Source organism: Octopus bimaculoides, chromosome 8 (assembly GCF_046866305.1).
Source record: "Octopus bimaculoides isolate indiv1 chromosome 8, ASM4686630v1, whole genome shotgun sequence".
Lineage (NCBI taxonomy): Eukaryota > Metazoa > Mollusca > Cephalopoda > Octopoda > Octopodidae > Octopus > Octopus bimaculoides.
Window position 1 is genome coordinate 48,578,255 of NC_142935.1, and position 15,195 is coordinate 48,593,449.

Genomic DNA, 15,195 nt, shown 5'->3' on the forward strand with positions numbered 1-15,195 from the left:
GTGTTGTGTTCTTGAGCAAGACATTTTATTTCATGTTGCTCCAGTTAACTCAGCGTTAGAAATGAGTTGCGGCATCAGGGGTGCCAAGCTGTATCAGCCATTGCCTTTCCCTTGGATAGCATCAGTGGTGTGGAGAGGGGAGGTTGGTATGCATGGCTGACTGCTGGCCTACCACAAACAACCTTGTCCGAACTTGTGTCTCGGAGGGTAACATTCCAGTTGCAATCCCATGGTCATTCATGACCGAAGGGGGTCTCCCATGTACAAAAGTATGCATGCATGATGTATGTTCAGATAAAAGTATATGTATGTATAATGTATATATGATGTATATATGTATACAAGTATGTATGTTTATATGATGTATATATGCATGTATGTATATAAATGTGTAAGAGGTTCGTAAGTCTTATGCAGCTATGAATCTGCATCTTGAAAGATCGTTTTCAAAGTTCAGAGTTTGGCAATATTTTTTTATTGAAGCCAATACATGTAAGTCTTTCCTCACTGATGTTGCTGTAGGGAAAAGCAAATAGTAACACAACTGAATACCAATCATTTTAGGCGTTTGGTGGCAAAACATTAACTACTGGAATAGTTACCACAAAGCACATGTGTATATTCTATTCCACTCTAGGCACAAGGCTCGAAATTTTTTTTTTGGGGGGGGCTAGGATTCAACCGATTAGATCGACTCCAATACGCAACTGATACTTAATTTATCGACCCCAAAAGGATGAAAGGCAAGAGTCGACCTACGCGAAATTTGAACTCAGAATGTAAAGGTAGACGAAATACCACTAAGCATTTCGCCCGGCGCGTTAACGTTTCTGCCAGCTCACCGCCTAAAAAATATTTTTTCTACTCTAGGCAAAAAGCCCGAATTTTTTTCTTTTTTTTTTGTGGGGTGGCAGTCGATTAAATAGACTCCTGTAAGCAACTGGTACTTAATTTATCGACAAAAAGATGAAAGGTAAAAGTCGACCTTAGCGGAATTTGAACTCAGAACGTAACGGCAGACGAAATACCGCTATTCATGTCGTCCAGCGCGCTAACGTTTCTGCCAGTTCGCCACCTTACTATGTATTGAATATACTTTTCTACCGTAGGCACAAGACCCGTAATGTGTTTTGGTGGGGGGAGGGGGCAGTCGATTAGATCGACCCCAATACGCGACTAGTACTTAATTTATTGACCCCGAAAGGATGAAAGGCAAAGTCGACCTTAGCGGAATTTGAACCCAGGACGTAAAGACAGACGAAATACCGATAAGCATTTCGCCTGGCATGCTAACATTTCTTAGTTGTTTATTGCCCACAAGGGGCTAAACGTAGAGGGGACAAACAAGGCCAGACAAAGGGATTAAGTCGATTACATCGATCCCAGTGCATAAATGGTACTTAATTTATCGACCTCGAAAGGATAAAAGGCTAAGTCGACCTCGGCGAAATTTGAACTCAGAACGTAGCGACGAGCGAAATACCGATTTCTTTATTACCCATAAAGGGCTTTGCAAAGAATTTTTAAGACATTACCAAACATAAAGACAGTGCAAAACGCAACAAACATAAAATCGGGGTAATTAAAATAAAATGATAATATGCAAGGATGAAAAAATGAGGCGCAATGTCCACTCCACCCACGAAGTCGGGTGGTTACATTTATCTAGTTTTTCACTTTTACGTTCAACGTCATGTAATCATTTTAACGGTTTTGTAATACAAAAAATTCAAACACTCGCGTTACCTTTCTTCTATTAATCATTGTTACTTCCGTCCTTATCAACTGCAAATAATCAGTTCTAAGGGGTGGTGTCTCCACAAACCATAACCGTTTTGTTATTATATTTTCACCAAGTTCTTTTATCTACTCCCAGTAGTTTTCCTCTTGTATCAAAATGCATTTCTCAGCACATTTCTCTAGCATCTTGACTCTTATTGTTTCCTCCAACCTCTCGACTTTTCTCTCCATCTGCTCGCAATTCTCGTACTTTATCAAAAGCCACTTGTATTTGACATCTTTCTCCGTTCTCTCCTCCTCTTCTTGTACATTATTAGTTTCTGGCTTTTCTATCTCTTTTATGTTTTCTGTTGACCGTTCCTTTGACTTATTTTTCTTTCGTTTTTTTATAGTTAGTAGCTCCATTTTCATTCTTCTCCTTTGTTTTCTGTTTCACACTTCTGTCTCTCTTTCATTTCCTCAGTGTGGTCCTCTGCTTGTGCTTTCTCTTGCTGTGGCTGTGTGAACTCATGTAGGCGGCATTTGGTCTTCATATGACCTCTTTCCCCGCATATGTAACAATTTGGTTTTCTTCTCTCGACTACGACATTTAACGTTTTTTCGTCCTCCACTTCTATCTGGTAGGGAATTCTTTCTATGTCCTCGAATGTGGCAAAAAGCCACATTTCGAGTCCAAATCCCCACCATTTGCACACTTTTGTTTTCGCCACTGGTCCCAATTCCGGCTCCTCCTTGGTTGCAGCCAGCACTGTTGCAACCAACCACTCTGGTTTAGTATCTGGTGTAACTCTGGGAATTCGTATTTTTACATTTCTTCCTCTATAGCTTGGTAGCAATGCTATTTTCTCACTTCTTAATATGTTGGTTGCATGCTTGGTTGCCTCTTCTACAGTGGCGAACCTCACCTCAACCGTACCGAACTTTCTCCCTCTGTTGATGTACATGGCTTCATTGACAATTTCACCCAGGCACTCCTCGATTTCTTCTTCCGTCACCATTTCAATTTTACCGGTTTCGACAGCCTGTGTACGATACACTACTGTCCTCAGAATCTTATTTTGTTTAGTCTCTTTTGAGGGACACAATTTGTACGAGGCTCCCTCAACTTCTATCAACTTCCTGCTTCTGGTCACTTCCTCCATATCCAACTTGATTAACTTGGTTTCCAGCGGCACTGGCTTCCTCACCGCAGTGGCCTTGGCGTAGCTCTCCATACTGGAGACACTACCACTTCCCATAGCTGGGAAAAATGCAGCAGCTCACGTGAAATGCAATCGTAATAATTCCACAAAAATCACAATTATTCACCGAGACAGTTTTCACAAAGTAACACAACAGTATTCAGAATAATTCACAGAGCCGTTATACCGCTAAGCCGTTCGACCGGCGTGCTAACGTTTCTGCCAATTCGCCGCCTTGCATATGTGTATATACGATATATGAATGTGTGTTTGCGTGTGTGTGTAATCATTACTCTGGCTGGAAGAAGGTAACGCTTTTAGTGCTGGGATCATAACAACTAAGACCTCTCTTATTGCCAAATATTTCGTAGAGTGTTTGGTGATAGGAAGGGCCAGAAGCTGTAGAAGCCATATTGAAATGAGAACACATAAGTAAAATGTGGTCCCCAACTTGACCAAGAATATAATAACTTCAAATGTGCATTGAATCGGTCGTGTTTGTTTGTTTGTTTGTCCGTAGACAAGATATCTCGAGAACCACTAGATGGATTCGATGAAACTTTCAGGGATGTTTGGCTTCTTGACCGACACGAACTGATTAGATTTTGGGATCGATCGTGTTCTGTACAAGGATTCTGGATTATTTGTTATATTTACTTTACTTTACATGAAGTATTACGATCATACGGACTTTCAAGTCTTTCTCTGAAGGTTTTCACGTAAGCTATGGTGGCGTTGCTGTTTCCAAAGTTTTATTTTCGTTTCTTTATTATTAATTTTACTCGCGTCTTTATCTTAGTAGAAACTGATGGACAAAGAAATCAAACTACATAAACAAACGGCAGCGAAACCGTTCAGAAATTAAATAACACTAAAATATTTAGGAACAATAACAAATTTAATTTATCCTCGACAATTTTTAGTTTTACCAATTTTGAATATATCACTCCTGTTTAAAACCTCTTACCTACTTGACAATTGTATTTCTAGATCTGCCTTGAAGGAAACTTTACTTCTTGGACTCATGTTCTTGTGCGCAATGGTGTTGTTAAACCTCCGTTAACAACATCGTAGCAGATCCTTTCCATTTTCTTTTACGCACGGATAAACGTTTCACTATGAACCTTAATGGTCGTAAAGACACTATATCAGTGGATAGAGTAAAAAAAAAGGCCTTCATGAAGAAAACTGTCCTTGTTCCCACGGCAGACGACACACACTGCATTACAAACATGGTTCGCACACCCACCTTCACATTCCATGACTACAATTGGGATGGATCAAGTACTGAACAAGGATTCTGGATTATTTTTCCGGTATTTTTACTTAATTTTTGTGAGCGGTCGGGTTCATTTTTGATATTCTCATTTGTGAGGGCAGACGAGTTTATTTAAGATATTCTCATTTTAAAAATCATCTCCAGCTAATCGTCGAGAGGACGTTGGTGTTGCCTTGACGGAGGTTAGCGCTCTATGAGTGGTCTTCTTTCAGTATGGTTTCATGACGAAAATTCTCAGTTCTTCAAGCACTTCGTTTAAGAGTGTTATTAATCACATCCACTTTGGATGGGTTACAATCACGCAGTTTCATACTATCGTGTATATCTAGCAATTTCGGGATGCTGCTTTATTTTGAAGTAAACCGACTGGTCATGGTTAATGGCAATTTAATTTACATTTCAAGTTCCAAGTGCACCCTAGGGGCAAAACGTGAGTCCAGGTCTTGTGGTATATACACAACTACTGTTCTCACCAATAGTACAAATTAAGAGTTCATTGTGAATATTTAATAACACTTATATGTGTAACTCTGTCTTTTTCTATGTCCCCTTTCTCTTTCTCTCTCTATATGTATTCTTATGGCAATTAACTGTGCACTGAGAGGAAGCTTGCCAAAAGCAAGGAACTGTAAAACAGTGCAGAAGGCAAAGCTAACAGGCCTCGTTGTGAGGAAATTGAAGTGGGTTGCCAAAGTCTTTTGGGCATTCATTCTGCAGAGCTTTGACTTGGCTTGGAGTCACCGCTGCAGCAAAAGGAGGTTTATTAATTACATTGCTAAAGCTACAGAGAAGCTTGCTAGGTGGCTTTAGATAAAGAGAGAATACCTGTGGGTTGTTGCTATTGGGATACAAACTGGTATTGGATTAACCCCGGCTGAGTCAACTGGGTGAGGGAGTCTGATGTTGAAAGACTTGAAACCGTTTGAGACAGTAGAAGCATCACTGATGTTGCATCCCAGACCATCCACAAGATGTAGATTTAAACTAAACAAAGCTAAATATTAAAACTGTAGCTAATAACTGTTTTGCAGTATTCAGCTACTGCTCTTAAAGTTCTGAGATCGAATCCCAACGGTGGTTTTCTTTCCTTCAGGGTGAAAAGACAAAGTACCACTCAAGTCGTCCCTACAAATTTGCTTGTCTTATAACTAATTTGTTAATAATAGTAACAGCATTTTTATTATTTCTTGTCCTTAAGACAGCAAGCTGACAGAATCGTTAACGCGCCGGGTGAAATAGTTAGCGGTATTTTGTCTGTCTTTACGTTCTGAGTTCAATATCAGCCGAGGTCGACTTTGCCTTTCATCCTTTCGGGGTTCGATAGATTAGGTAAGGGTTACGTACTGGAGTCGATCTAATCGACTGGCCCCCTCCCCCAAAATTTCGGGCCTTGTGCCTGGAGTAGAAAAGAATCGTTAGCACGCTAGACAAAATGCCATTTCATCCATCTTTACGGCCTGAGTTCAAATTCCACCAAGGGCGACTTTTTTCATGCTTTCACTGTCGATAAAATAAGTACAGCTGAATAAGGGATTGATGTAATCGGCTTAACCACTCCCTTACAATTGCTGGCCTAGTGCCAACATTTGAAACCATTATTTCCTTGCTGCTGATTATTGTTTTTCTATACAATATTTTTTCTGGTACTTGATTCTTTGTAAACCCCACCATTTTTATAATTTCCCTATAATGTCCCCACCTCATCTGTTCACTATGAAAGTATCGTTGTTGTTACTGTTGTTGTAGCTGTTGATTTCATTCAATATATTTGATTTTCTCATATCTTTAATTGATTGACATTTATTTTTTGTTTGCAGATTTCATGAACCTTTGAAGGTCAAATGAAAACTAGGTTAATTTTTAATGATCACCCTAAAGGTATTTTTTTGATAAAATTTTCTTTGCAAATTTACATTTATTTTTCCTTCATTTCAATATTTATTTATTTTCCATTTATATTAATTTTCTTCATATATTTGATTTTATTGTTGTTGTGGTTGCTTATGGTGTGTGAGAAGGGGTATTTTTCGTTTTCTTTCCTTCTTATCATATTTGTTTCCTGATTTTATCTGTTCGGCTGTTTGCTATTTGTTTTTAGTCTTTATTTTTGTGGGTTTTCATCATTATATTTTGTGTTTGTTTAGTCAATTATAGGCTTACAGAATAAATTAAGTTTCAGCTTTAGGGAGATATCGAAAGATATATCTTAGTAATCATTTTCTCAAAATATCTGGTTGAAGGCAGCTAACTTATTGCAAGCTCTAGCATGACTGTGTGGTTAAGAATTTCGATTCTCAACCTTGTGCTGCTGCTTTCTCTATAACTGCAAGTTTAGCTATATTGCATAAGTAGAATTTAGCATATGAAAATAGCAAACACTAATTGTATGTTTGTATGTATATAAGATGTAGCTGTGTTGTAAGTAGCTTGCCTACCAACCACATGGCTCCGGTTTCAGTCCCACTGCGTGACACCTTGGGCAAATGTCTTCTGCTATAGCCTCGGACCGATCAAAGCTTTGTAAGTGGTAGACGGAAACTGAAAGAAGCTCGTAGTGTATGTATATATATATATATATATATATATATATATGTGAATATGCTTGTGTGTCTGAATTTGTCCCCGAACCATCGCTTGACAACCGATGTTGGCGTGTCTACGTGCCCGTGACTTAGTGGTTCAGCAAAAGGGACTGATAGAATAAGTACTAGGCTTACAAAAAATAAGTTCTGGGGTCGATTTGTTCGACTAGGAGGTGGTGCTCCAGCATGGCTGCAGTCAAACGACTGAAACAAATGAAAGAATATGCCTATATTATGTATGTATGTATATATATATATATATATACACACACACACACACTTTATTTGTGTATTAACAAGGCAACCAATGGTTTCACGCGAAAAGATTCTTCAAGCTTACCACAAACATTTGCTCGGGAATGAAATTTGCTTAGGTTGTACAAATCCAGGTCCGAAACATTTTTACAAAGTCTTATTGCTTTTTTTTTTGTGTGTTATTTAATCTTGTTCTTCGTTATTTGAAAATAAACTTAATTTCAAGTAGCTTTTTTACATATCACCTTTGACGCAATTCTCTAAACAAGAGAAAAATAAATAGACGTGCAAATTTTTATTTTGCACCCACAAAAATTTTTGGAGGTGCTTCTACACTACTTTCACCCCCATGTTCCAGGACCCATGACCACAAGGAAGTGTTGGCACTCGTTTCCTTTCTGGATGAGGATACTCGAGATTACACGAGACTCAACGGGATATCGAAATAAATACACAGATCACAAGAAGTAATTTATAAGAATATCTTAATTGTTATCTCCCTTGCATTAGCTCTGGATTTTCACAAGAAATTATGTTCACCAGAGATTAATTAATTCTTGAATTATCTTACCTTTAATGATAGATAAGTAAATAAATGCCAGATGACCGATGCGGAAGAAAACAGTGAAACTGAAAGACTACAGAAGACATATGCAAAGATGATGAGAGATAGTTATAGGATTTTGAATGGTACAAGAGATGACAAGGGAACACTACGACTAGCAGAATGCTGCGTTGTATATCCTATCCAACGCAGGCAAATGGAAATATTGAAGGCAGAAAATTATAATGACGATGGTGATATACAGTAATGAGTGTTTTGTATATTTATAAAAACATCATTGACTTAATAAATGTTCTACGTACATGTAAAGAATGTGCGATGTTAAATATTTGATTTTGTTTTATTAAGTGTAATTCTGACGTTTTAATAATTACATGAATGATTCAATATGCGTGTACAGTATTAGTGTATACCAATGCAAAGCAGTCATTGCGGTGCTTTCCTTTACATCTAAAAGTAAACTCAGCCAGTGAACACACAATGATTGATCCAATACCAGACGAAAATAAAAGTAGGATCGATATAATTAACAGAAACACTTGAAAACGCTGCTCCAGTATGGCTAGAATCTAGTGACTGAAACCAAGCCAACAAAAAAGTAAAGGAGTATCATACACAAACTATTTTTGCGATTTCCTTTCTCTTTTTCTTCCTTCTCTCTCCCCTTTCTATTTCTCTGTCTTTCTCTCATAAAACTGCTGTAGAAAGAATATCCGGTGTGATGTTTTCGTTATTTAAATTATTTTCGCCAAAAATTACATTCATAATTAACGTCATTACTCATGTTTACTAAATGCCTAAGTATACAGGTTGTGAAGTGAAGAGCGTTACAGCGATTAGCGGCAAATGCATGTTATACAATAACTTTTCTGAAAACCGACGTCCTTCATTGCATTTGATTGTATCCTGGTTATTAAGAAGATATGTTCACACATGGCATGTATCATGCAAATGGACACTTAGAGAGGCGTACGAAAGATATTTGTCGAATAAATTTGTCATTGCTCTCATACACATTTTGTAAAGCCAAATCTCTCTTTTAGATATCATCAATCCCGTGTATTATTTAGAGCACGAGATACTGTGCATAAAAGGAGCGTACACTGGCATCAGAGGCATGAAAATAAAAAAAAAAGACCTGCTGTCGTGATATTTGCATAGAATATCTTATTCAAAATCCATTTAACAATGTGGTGTCGAGGTTGCATCTAATGTTTGTGTATTTGTCAGATGTAAGCACAACGTAGGTTTTCTGCGAAAACTCGGGAGATTTACTGAATGATACACAACCAACGGTTTTAACTAAAAATCTTTACCTCACCTTTCTTCAAATAAAATGTGCCAAACGATCCTTACAATGCTGGAAACTTGGTTGAGATTGTTCGTTTTAAAAATATGCGACTTCTCGAAGCCATTCTTTTCCAAAATAATCCGGTTTCATTCTTATTACATATTTGTTTTGAGTATATTTGTTTTCTTCAATCATTTTCTTCCCAGCAAAAAGGCAGTGCATTGAGCTTCAACTTTATCAGTACTGGATGACTCTCTACAAATTTTTACATTAATTCTATTCTATTCTTAAATCGTTCAAACGAGCAATCATTTACATCGAATGTCTTTTCAATTCTGGTGCGATTACCATTATTTTTCCTGGCTATAAATAATACCCTCAAAGCTTTTGCTTAAATCATAGCTTTGCAAAGAAAAATACAATTTTTATCAAAATCCTAAATCTATACAGTAAAAAGACGCTGCATTTCTATCATGGTAATGCTTCTACTGCTTGTAGATGATTGCAAACTGCAAAAAATCGGCTGTAATTTTCTTACTTTTATTCCAGTTATATTTTGTAGGGTCGATTCATGCTAACCAAGATCGTAGCCAAATCTCGAATTGCTTTTATAAATTCTCTTGCTTGATGCAACTGAAATATTCGCGACACAAGTATTTTCTTATTTTTCGTAATTATGGAACACGATATATATAAACCCAAACAATATCTTTATTGAAAATACATGACACATTATTGCACGACGACGACAGTAAAGAACAAAGTGATGAGTCGTTGCAGCATATGAGACGCATTGACTTTAATTATCACGCCAAAAATTCCTACAGAATGGCATTAGTTTCAAACTAACTGAAAAATGCTACTATTATTTCATAAAACGTATTAAATTATATTCCTATTATTCGAATTCATATTCATTGAGGTCTTATACATATATGCATAGATACATGCATCCATACAGCTTGGTACTAATGACGCCGCATGCAAACACACATAAATACACACACACACGTGCAAGTATACATACATAAACACACACACACACACACAAAGGGTAAAGTGAAGGCGCATGGCTCAGTGGTTAGAACGTCGGGCTCACAGTCATGAGGTGGTGAGTTCGATTCCTGGACCCTGCTGTGTGTTGTGTTCATGAGCAAAAGGGATAGAAATGCAGGAAAAACACTAAAATCTAATAACCGATGCAAACGTTGTGAAGTTAACACCAAAGATATCACCTACATCATAAGCAGTTGTCCGAAACTGTCATCACAGTATTATCTACCGATGAGACATGATATAGCTAGGACACTCTATAATGAAATCCGCCGGAAGGATAATTCAGTGGACAAAGAAATAAGAACCCACAGTATGGGAGAAGTCGTAGCCATTCATAATAAAAAGGAGTACTGGTGGAATGTCCCAGTGAAGACCTCAATAAAATGTAAGCACAACAGACCTGAAATAATGATTTGGGACAGTGGAAAAGTGAAAATCATAGTTCACAGATCAGCTGCAGAGTAGAATGTTGTTTCGAATACTAGCAACGAAGATTCTTTTAAAGCTATTCTGGGGCCAGGAGTTAGATTCAAATGAGGGGATGGCGTAATTCTCTTATCCAGGTACGCTCACATTCCATCCAACGCATTTATACTCACATGACTTAGATCGAGCTGAGGATACGCTAAAAGATAATTAATAGGTCCCGGTATTGCGCATGGGAATTCGTTCTAGGAACCACTAGATTGCGAAGTAAACTTTCGAACCACGTCAGCATGTCGACTCTAAACTAACAAATTTTATTGAATTCTGTTTGCATTTGAATAGACTGAAGCGAGCAGTCATATGTTTCCGCCTCCACCGAAAGTGCAATAGTTAAAAGTTTGAACCCGTGATCATATTATCTGCTGGCTTGCACCTTAACCCCACAGCTATTGTATCACATTAGAATTATAATTTGCAATTTGGTTCTACTCAGTTGAAGACAGTTGGGAATGGTGCAGAAAAGTTTGTATGAGGTAATGCACATGTTCTGCATTTTCTGCATCAGTTTATCAAGGATTCAATTGATGCTCGTTAATCCGGAACAATGGAGAGAATCTTATTGAATTATCATCACCTTTTGCATGTCAACTTATATAATTATCAACTTTCCATGTCCTTTATATACACGATTAAACAGCCAGGAATGAGAGGTGGCAAGGATCTGTAACGAAATATCTTTACATTGTTATGTAGTGAAGAAAGCTTAGTGAATTAACTGATATTTTTCCAGACCCGCCGTTCCAAAGCCTTGTTAGATTATCCACCTTGCTGGGCCAACAGCAGTCACATAATTATTCAACATTACCACTTTGACCTATCTCCCATCATGAAATGTTAGAATCTTAAAGTAATCTAATATTAAACATATATTGAATTAAACGATTAAATGAAATAGAAATGCATTAGTATAAAGTTATATGGTATGAAGTTACACGACAGGTATTTATGCTTAATGTTTCACTCTTACGTGTGCTGTTCTTCATACAAGAAACATAGCTGGCATTATCGAATATCAACAGCGATCGTTGTTTATATTTGACATAGTTGTTGTTTGTTTGGCCCAGTGTGAGATTAATTTAAGCAGGCCTGTGAACCATAAATATTCCAATGAAATGAAAACCATCTCGTTTTTTTCTCAGACCTGTACACAGACGCACTCAAGTCCGAGGTGCATTCCTGGAGTTCTAAAAGGTTTTCACGAGAGACATTTATTTAATTTCAAAGAAGTACAAAACTGTAATATCCTTCAAAGTAAAATCCTCTGACTTCAATGCACTAATTGTAGTGACCAGCTACTTTGTGAAGGCCCCATGGAAATCTTCCAAAGTGAAGGTGTCCAGAATCCTCGTCACAGACTCCATCTTCTCAATGCCTTCAAAACGACTTCCCTAGAGGTTCTCTTTCAGCTTAGGGAATAACCAAAAGTCACAGAAAACAAGGTCTGGACTGAAAGATCGATGAGGGAGAGTTTTGATTTCCATCTCTTTAAGGTATTTGGTTACCAGGATGGAAACCTGATAAACAGTATTTAGCAGTAGCCTGTGACAAGCAGTGTTTAGCAGGGCATTTTCAAAGTGTAGTTGCAGCCATCTCCTTCAACCTAGAATAAAAATTATGGCAGGTTAGTTTATTAGATGTATAGTAATGATATACTAAAATCACAATAATGTAGGACATTAATAACCGCTTCATCAGAAAAGAGTCTTAAAACATCTGGAATACACCTTGTACATTAACAAACTTGGCATTACTTTTTTATGACTCCGAGGAGTTAAATAGCTGGAAATGTCACTGTTAGTTCTAGCACGTCGATCTACAATTTTGAGACTCCTTTGATCACTGAGCCAACTGAACGTTATTTACGATGTTAACAATGTTGTGATAACAAATATTTAACTAATTTCGTAAGGGATTAGCAAACATTTACTAATTGATGGCAACACTTTTCATTATCATTACACAGCTAATGTCTCATTCCACTTTTGAAACGCGCTGCGCTATATGAAGCAACGTCGTTGTGTTTTTCTAGGAAGTTAAATGACTACGTAGAGTTCCACTTATTAATCTGCTGTTAATATAAACAGTACAGTTATTTCTTTTAACAAACCCTCTGTAATTTAGAATTAAAATTAAGTGATTCTAACTGACAGCGCCAATGACTCAGGCTGCTCCGTTAACAGCAATATTTTCTGTGTTACTTGTATATGTTAATTGTTATATATATATATAAATTTGCTTGGCAGCTAGGGTTTAGCATTACACAAAATAAACCAAGAACTAATCGAATCAAAAAAGATTCACCGGAACAGTAATTCAATTATTCACTTATGATAATTCTTCAATAGTAACTTCATTGATTCGAGAATTCCAACATATCAATCACTCGTTCACAGTGTTTTTTTTTTTTAAGGAGATAACAAGGGCGTGTCACTTACTTCGGTTTCTCGCTAATATACATCAGCGAAAGACACATATTTAAACATGCGTGCGTGCGCGCACACACACATGCATATAGGCATACACAATTACATGCATATATACAGTTGTACATACATACATGCGTATACTTTTTGAGTGAAGAGGCACTAAAATAGCATCTGACTTTTTATAACAACGGTAGTATAATACCTTGTAATGAAATAATAGACAACGTTCAGAAGGCTTAACAGAACAATAAAAATTTATTATAAGAGGAAGTGAGGATAACATTAAATCAAGGTTTGCTTGCCAACATAAAGGGCATAGCATTTAGAGATATGGTACAACAGTGTTCTAAGTAAATCGAAGAACAGTCCAAGCGACGCGTTATAGGTTCACAAATCCAGGAAAAAGGTGTATGCATATTAAATATGTAAAACTTACTGATACTGTATATTGTAAAATGTGAACGTGATAAATGTTCGAACAGTCCATAAAGAGTTATTTAGTTCTAGAGTATTTCTCCATTAGATGTTGTCCACTTGGTGGAGTTCAGCTCTGTCTTCGACATGACACTGAGTCTTACTCCCTTAGGGAGCCTGTTTGGAACTGACTAAAAATTTCCCGTGATTTTGTGATAGACGGCAGTGTATGTATGCGCGAGGTAAAGTGGTTGGCTACACTAACCAAATCACGCATAGATGGATAACAGTTCCGCCAAAGGGGAGTAGTGCTCCTACATTCAACATACTCGATAAAATTCTGTATTAAGTGAATATACTTGTGTGGCCTAGAATCGCAATCTCATATTTTCAGTTACCATTGTAAAGCGGCATTCATGTGAGGTGACACGTCCTGGTTATCAACAAACCGCCCTACATAAATATCACTAGCAGAAAGCCCGCCCTCTGGGCGGTTTTCTGCTAGCCACTCGATAATGTTTCCACATTTGATTCCCAATTCTAATAATTTTAATGATATTTTACGTCTATTTATTTCTTTGTAAAATAGTGCTCACTTGGTTAGTAAATATTGCTTTCATTATTTTATCAGTCATAATTTCTCTTTTTTAAAGCGTCAATCTGTTACATACATTTATCATTAACATTGGTAGAACTTACATAGGTGAGCATAAATAGATAGATAGATAAATGGATGGATGGTTGGATACACACACATTCACACACACAAAAGTCTGGTACTGTGAGAAGATATGGGAATGGTGTTTCCTTACCTTTTCAAATAAACCCAAACTTAAAATGATCTAATATAACGATATCATTCGGCATGTGTTGAAATATGCCAAAACAAATTAATTCCACGCAAATATATGATACTTTACATATAATTTATATGTTAATTCTATTTACTGAAACTTGCTAAAAAGCATATTTTGCTTTAAAGTAGTATCTCTTTGTAGAGACAATTGTCAGTAATCGTACTGTTTCCATTTCTTTCAGCCAATTTCTTTACATGAGCCTTCTTTCGAATTTTAGATAATGCAAAATACAGCTGACCATGTGAGAAGAATTGTGTCGGAAGATACATTCCATTTTGTTCAAAAGTCTGTCCCTGTGCCTTGTTGCACGCCAAGGCAAAAGCTGGCTTGACAGGAAATTGTTTTCATGTAAATGTAAATGAAAATTCCATTTCTTGAGAGATACATGTGGTATCCTTGGGATTAGCAGAGTTGATCCTACATAAGAACCAGAAGCAACCTCATCCTCAATAACAAGATAATGTAAACTAACAATGATGTAGTGTGTACCATTGCAATGTCCATTAGTAGTATCTAAATTTCTCAGAAACATTATGCATCGTGTTTTTCATCTGCTTGAGAATGTGTGGTGGAAACCCTGATGGTGTAAATTTATTGATGAACTCGAAGGGGTACAGAGCGGCATTATCAACTGTACCTGAGCTTCTGTATATTTTTAGTTCACCGGGGATCCTGGTCAATAGAAAATCATTCATAAATTGCTTCATTTGTTGGAGTAACAATGGTTCTATTTGCAAACCACACAGGGTTTGTGAAGTTATTTTTGAGGTTAGCATATACAAAATCACACAGATCTGAAAGAGTACCACTTTCAAGGCAAAGGTCATTGGGTAGTTTGATTTTGAATTCACCTAGGCTTTGTTAAACAGAAATGTTACCATTTCTTACATCCAGAAGGTAATTAGCAAACTCTCTTTCATCAGAATGACCTTCTGTAAGGAGTCTTAGATTGGTTGTCAATTCCACTACTTCCACATGATCGCAAAGAAAAGATCTCTTTAGTGCAGCATCAGCAATTTGTGATCTGACACCATTATTTTGAAGTAGAATATTCTCTTCTCGA

The 15,195-nt window shown here is 37.0% G+C and overlaps 2 long non-coding RNA genes across 12 annotated transcripts in view; one reads left to right on the top strand and one right to left on the bottom strand.

Annotated features, from left to right (window-relative positions):
- The window catches only part of LOC128248572 (uncharacterized), a 103,861-nt gene extending 95,247 nt beyond the window's left edge, over positions 1 to 8,614 (top strand). For 3 of the 11 annotated variants that reach the window (XR_016242881.1, XR_016242882.1, XR_008264750.2), the window contains 2 exons: positions 6,018 to 6,078; positions 7,621 to 8,614. This is a non-coding gene — a long non-coding RNA (uncharacterized LOC128248572). The other 8 variants (XR_016242877.1, XR_016242879.1, XR_016242885.1 and 5 more) reach the window with 8 other exon arrangements.
- Positions 8,615 to 10,020: 1,406 nt separating this feature from the next.
- On the bottom strand, positions 10,021 to 13,488 carry LOC149134398 (uncharacterized). The gene is made up of 2 exons (XR_016242886.1): positions 13,298 to 13,488; positions 10,021 to 12,035 (listed from the first exon to the last, which is right to left on the bottom strand). It is a non-coding gene; the product is annotated as an uncharacterized LOC149134398 (long non-coding RNA).
- Between the last annotated feature and the right edge of the window lie 1,707 nt (positions 13,489 to 15,195).